This window comes from Dermacentor variabilis, chromosome 5 (genome assembly GCF_050947875.1).
Source record: "Dermacentor variabilis isolate Ectoservices chromosome 5, ASM5094787v1, whole genome shotgun sequence".
Taxonomy (NCBI): Eukaryota; Metazoa; Arthropoda; class Arachnida; order Ixodida; family Ixodidae; genus Dermacentor; species Dermacentor variabilis.
The window spans coordinates 67,943,558-67,949,746 of record NC_134572.1 but is presented as its reverse complement, the minus strand read 5'-3'; positions in this window follow the sequence as shown (position 1 = coordinate 67,949,746).

Below are 6,189 nucleotides of genomic sequence, written 5' to 3'. Positions count from 1 at the left end.
CTCCTCCCCTTGCGCGTGTGAGAAGACGGCGCGCGCTCTTCCCACCTTCCTCCCTCGCGAGCGCGAGAAGCCGCTGCCGCGTCAAGCCTATCGCTCGCACCTACAGTGTAAGGCGCGCGGCCGCTATGTTATCGCACTTGGACTTTATGTGGAACGCCGACGCCGCGACTGCGCAATTCGCCTGGACTGTCGATATACTTGATATGGCAACAATATGAAAATAAAACATTAAGAAAACCTACAGCGGTACAATAAGTCTGGATGCCTTTACCTCTTAACACTTTATCAATCAACCAGTATATGTCAGCACTGGCAGCTGAACCATGGCCGTAAGATTACACAGTGTCACCTGTAGAAGGTGCAACGCTACACAACCTATTCTTAAAATCCCACTTCAACTGCTCTGTAGAAGCCTTGGCTGATTTTAGCATGTCATCGTTCTAACCACTTGTTTCTTTCAGGAAAATTATAGCGGTTGACATTACACGCACTGAAATTAGCACGCACTGACATTACAGTACCATTGTTTATGTACAGTCGGCGTCACCCTTCTGTAGAGCGAGGGAACGGCGACGCCGGGGCGCTCCGCAGCCAGCCAGCGACGTCTAACGGTAGTGGTTGGGTCCGAGATTAGATGTGTCGCCTGCGCGTGCCCAGACACTTCTTATCTCGAGCCCAGAAGCTACCGGTAGACGTCGCTGGCTGCCTCCGGAGCGGCCCGGCGGCCGCCGTTTCCGCGCTCTAAACAAAGGTGACGCCGACGGTACTCTATGAATAGCTCTAGAGTTACAAAGTTTGAGGACTGGCTGTTGCATGGAGCAGCCGTTGCTCTTTTACAGCAGCTACTCCTACAAGCTCCTTGGGCTCGCATGTCCGTAGGCCCTGCCACATATCTAGCTACACCAGGCAACTGTGCGCAACAGTCTGCGTTCACACAGTCGATTATTTAAGGTTGCAGTTCCTCTAGCCCTGTACGTTAGCATGTTCAAGTGAACGACTATAATTCCCTGAAGCAGGCTTTTCAGGTACAGTCGACTTGGATTAAGTCACTTCATTAATCATTAAGTTGTCAGGCAAACAGATGTACTTTCAGTTCTATGAAGTGGAATAAAATATTATTTAAACACATCCATGATTTCAACATGGACAGACACTTATTAGTATAGATATTTTTTTACGGATCAGAACGCCGAACGAAACCGCCCCACCTTGCCCATCAACAAGTCCTTTTGAGAGAGAGATATATAACTATTACTTAATTAGTTGCATTTAAAGGCGACCATGCTGATGCTGTCATTTTGCTGTCACACTCATCGGCATGCCTAGCCAGCTTGAAAATTAAAAAATTGGCACGTCCTGACAATTTCCGTTTTGCATCCACGGGGCTGGTTGCCTGCTATGCGAAGCCAACAATGCTTAATTACCGGGAACCTTAACCCAATTTGTTTGCATTTAAGCAGTTTAGAGAAATGAATTAGAAACAGACCAAGGGATTGAAACTTGCTTGAAGAATTCCGTGTTTTGTCTAGTCCAACTACACAAAAACGGAATCATCGAATATGCATGTTAACATGCAAGGCGGAACATAGTGAGAACTTTTTCTACAGTCCTTGCGGAACTTTGCAGTCAGTGACTCCGGAATCTGGGGTGCAGGGAGTGGGGGGGGGGGGGGGTCTCCAGCCCTTCCCTCCCGGAGTTATTCTTTACGGGGCTCAGTCCCCCCGCTCCCTTTGTCTTTCATCCCTGATTCCCTTTCCTCTCATAGCCCCGTCTGCTGCCTGTTGCCGGCATGTCGAATAAAAAAAAAAACTGGTAATCAATTCACCCCTTCCCTTGTCTGTCGTGTTATCTGCCCCTTTCTCTCCGGTGATGCCGGTGGTTCAAATGGGCAGAAAGCGGTGTCTGATCTACCCTCACACATGTCGGGGAGAAAATTTGGCAGGGACTCCACATGCGGAGCTGCCCAACTTGAAGCCCAAGTTTTTCAGTGAGCAGCAGCTGGCGGTTCCTTAAAGTTTTCTTCAAACAACTTTCTTCTCGTTGTGTCTGGACTGTCGGGAACAAATGCGACACGGTTGCAGAGGTAGCGATGTACGTGTGCCCTAACGCCGGCTTCTCAACAGAAGATAGGCAGTTTCTTTGTGCCAGTACCAAAACGCTTATGCGCAATAACAGAAATTCCACAAGGTGTAGCATCTCACGCAGGTACGTGCTTTTTCACACTTCTTGAGCGCACGTGTAAATTTTATTGTTTTATTTATCCGCTTCCTCATTTTGCGAAGTTAGAGGTAGGTGTCTGTCCCGAGTCTCCGTCCCATCAATACAGTCATACTACCAAAGAAACTTATGCTCTGACGGTAAGCCGTGTTGAATAAAACTGGGTTTTAAATAGCATCTAATGGAATAAACCTATATCTCGTGACTTTCGCAGGAACCCTATCGGAACTTGCGACCGCCATATATATCGCTACAGCCTGACTGCATCTAGTCTTCCTAATCATCGCCATCGTCCACAGACTGTTCCGCAGGTAGACTGTCTCCAGTGTTGAGGCTATAATGCGTGTCCCACAACTTTAAAAGGAGGATAGACTCTCCGTATTCGTATATAGCCATTACAGATTTGCCGCGCGCTGACACAGGCCAAAGTAAAAAAGCATATTTCCTTGTCTTCGTAGAAACGCCTGCGACGTCGGGGCCAGTCGCCCAAACTGGAAGAAGATTGAACTTGAGCAAGGCAGGCAGCATGCACTTCCTTGATGGCGGGAGTTCACCGTGAAGCAAACCGAGTGAGGACGAATCAGTTCCATCCGGGCTTCGCTCTTTTCCTTCCCAAAGCTAGACATTTCCAAGAAACAGGAGTAACAGGTCCTGCCAGTGGGATTGGCTTGAGAAATTCGCGCAGACATCTTACAACAAAAGCGATGTAGTGCTTGGCCGCGAGTGCATTTCAATTTCCAAGGGAAAGGGTTGCAGGCCTGGAGCAGCAGAACTAGCTTTTGGTAAGACTGGTTTTATAATTGGGTAAAAAAGCTATAGGGAGGTTTCGAAGACACGAAGCCAGTCCATTTAGATTCTTTGAATCACAACCTGTTGAGGCGGAGGGGTACTCGTGTAACACAGCTCCTAAGGCTCTTAACACAGCAGTGTAGCAAGCGGCAGGAGGAAACCAGGACGGCACTACGTGTCATTGCAAGCTCCGTCCGCTACCTGTGTCAAATGGGCCAAGCTCTGATTGGGCGCACTAAATATGATGGAAATCTCGATTTGCTTGGTGAAAGGTCAGGGGATGATGCCGCATAGAGGAAATGGATGGCAAAAATGCACAAATGGATAATCAGTGATGTGAAGAAAGGCCTAATTGATATTATAGCCCACACGATCTAGCAAGGAATCGTTAGAGACGCGATCTGTTCACCGTTCTACGGTATCACAGCTGACGGAAGAATTCATGTGACAGGTGACAAGCAGTTTGCCATCTGTGTGCGTTGGGCTGACGTGGCACTCAACGTGCACGAACACTATATATTGGCCTGTACAACGCGCCAGATAGTAGGGCTGAACACTGTACACGTCCCCCGAAGATATGATTTTGCGCTCTGGCATTGATTTCCACAACATTCATGGCCATTGCTTTGACGGAGCAGCGAACACATCGTGCCGTTTTGCAGGAGTCCAGAAAAAGACGAGTGATTCTGAGCTAAGATATGTGTATGTACATTATAGTAACCATTGCCTAGATCTTGTATTGCAGGAAACTAATAAGGCGTGCGATATCAATGGCGATGCACTGAGTGCCGTAAAAGATATTTCCAAAGTCATTCTTGAATAAAAAAAATCGGAGGACACCTAAGCACTTCATGTAAGTTGTAAATGCGAAAACATTAATGTCTAAATGGTTGCCACAGAGCGGTCCTCTTAGTTTTGTGCTGCAAGTAACGTTTTCGAGTTATCCCGCGGGGCATGTTATCGAGTTTTGCGATTAAATTGCCGCGGGTCATTTTTTCAAGTGGTTTAGCATATTGGTTGTAGACCGGAATCATTTGGACGATATCGCTGAGAAATTAAGGACGCCGCATGCCACCGCCGTCCTGCGAGACGAGGGACCGAGGAAGCAGCAGCGGCCACCAAGGCCGGCAGAGAGAGAGAGAGAGAGATTCTTGATTGGGGGTGAAAGGTGGGGCTAAGCGCAGCGCGGTAACTGTCTCTCAATAAAATACACCTCAACGGCACTGCACCAGGGGGAAGGGAGAGAAAGGCACGCGCAGCAGGTAAGCCCAGTGGGGGTGAGAAAGAGATGCGGACTGCGCAATGGCTTCCGAGGGCGAAGGGCGGCGGCACACGCATGCGCTTATCGCGCAAATGCCTCGCCGACGACAGCCCGTCTCGCCCCGCAACCCGTCGCGTCGCCGTATCTTCTCCGTCGAGGTGCACTGGTGACGTGGCGTCGCGGCGATGCCCTCTCTTTCCACACAAGACCTGGCACTCTACTGGTGGCAAGTGTTTCGATTCGGCCGCTCTGCTCCGTCGAGGCTCGCTGTGACGTGTCGCCGCAGCCAATGGGAATTTAAGTGCCGTTTCGTGGCTTCAGACGCTAATGGGCCCATTTAATGCTTTCACATCAAAAGGCGCAAAAGTGATTATTCGTTTATTATTATTCCCTCAGCAGGGGAGCCGTCAGATGAGCCAGAGTCAATGCCAGGTTCACTGAGAACTATGCCAAGGCCCGAGAAACATTGAGCGAGATCTTTCAAGGAACCGGCTCGATGGCAGGCAACAGCAGAGCCATTTCGAAGGGATACCAAGCACTCCTGGAAAAGTTTGAAACCTCGCTGGAAGTAAATATATCCATAAATATGTTTGGTCCGTGTGAGGAACTATCAAGGGATCTCCAACGCTCACGTTTCCTGCTGCAGGTGTGGAAGAAGCTGCAGAGACTCTGTGCGAGGCAATGACCCGCCTTCGGTCTGCAACCGCGTTTCAAGAGTTCTGGGACCGCACGAGGGCTGTTGCCATTCAGCTAGGTCTGAAGAAGCCTCGAAGACCTACAAAGCCGCCAAGGACGTTTGAGATGTCCAGCACGTCTATCCCGCAAGTTGTGCTCGATCCCAAAGCAGCGTTATGGAAAGACTACATTGAGGGGATCGACCATATCACGAATGAAATGCGGCGGTGCTCTGATCAGCCTGGTACACTGCAGCTAGTGAAATTAGAAGGCACGTTGATTGACACCGCCAGAGGAAGAAAATTCTCGGCTGACGACCTAAACGTGACATTAGGCGAGCACGCGGCTGATTTTAATCTGTCTCTCCGCGAAGTTCTACTTACTTTTCTATTTGGTCGAATGCCATGTGTTTATCAATTGAAATAATTGCGATGACTGCAAGCAAAATCTGAACAAGTTCATGAGCTGCTAGACTAAGTCGTCAAATACATGCAACTTTTTTCTGTACCTGCATCTGTAGTTTCGCAGAACACTCATTCAGCGCTTTTCGTCGAATGAAAACTTACTTGCGGAACCGCGTCTATATATATATATATATATATATATATATATATATATATATATATATATAAACGTGCACTTAGTGTAGCAAGTTTGCCTTATTCTGTTTGGCGAATAATGAGAAGGGGAAAGAGTGGCGACGGCGCCTGTGCACGTGGCCTGCGCTTCTGTGGTTATAACGTCACGCGCGTCGGAGGTGCTGGCGCGGCTGCAGCAGCGGTTGCGGCAGATGCACGAGAGGTGCGGTGACCGCGGCTCTCCGCCAATACGTTTTTATAACTTATTTTTGGAAGTTGGCGGAGTGCTTGAAGCCTGCTTCACCTCGGCCGCGGGTCGGCCCGATATTGCACTGACCGGACCACACATTCCTGTCCACGCGCCGTGACACGGACCTAAGCCGGAGAACGCCTGCACATTTTCTTAAATTACCAGATGAAGCGCGCGCATAATTAGTGTTTATGTATAGCTATTGTAGAGCAATTAGCTACAGCAGTCGTGTAGGCCAAGTGTACTTTAGTGCACGGGATGCATGGCGACAAAATATTTTATGAATGACATGAGTATAACATCACATGAACTTTTTTGCAAATAAAATGTAGAAAGCACAACGTTCTTTTTTTCAACTAAAAGAGAAACAATACAAAAATGCTGCCGTTTCCTCCCCTGCGCTGTCCGTGTGTCAGCAC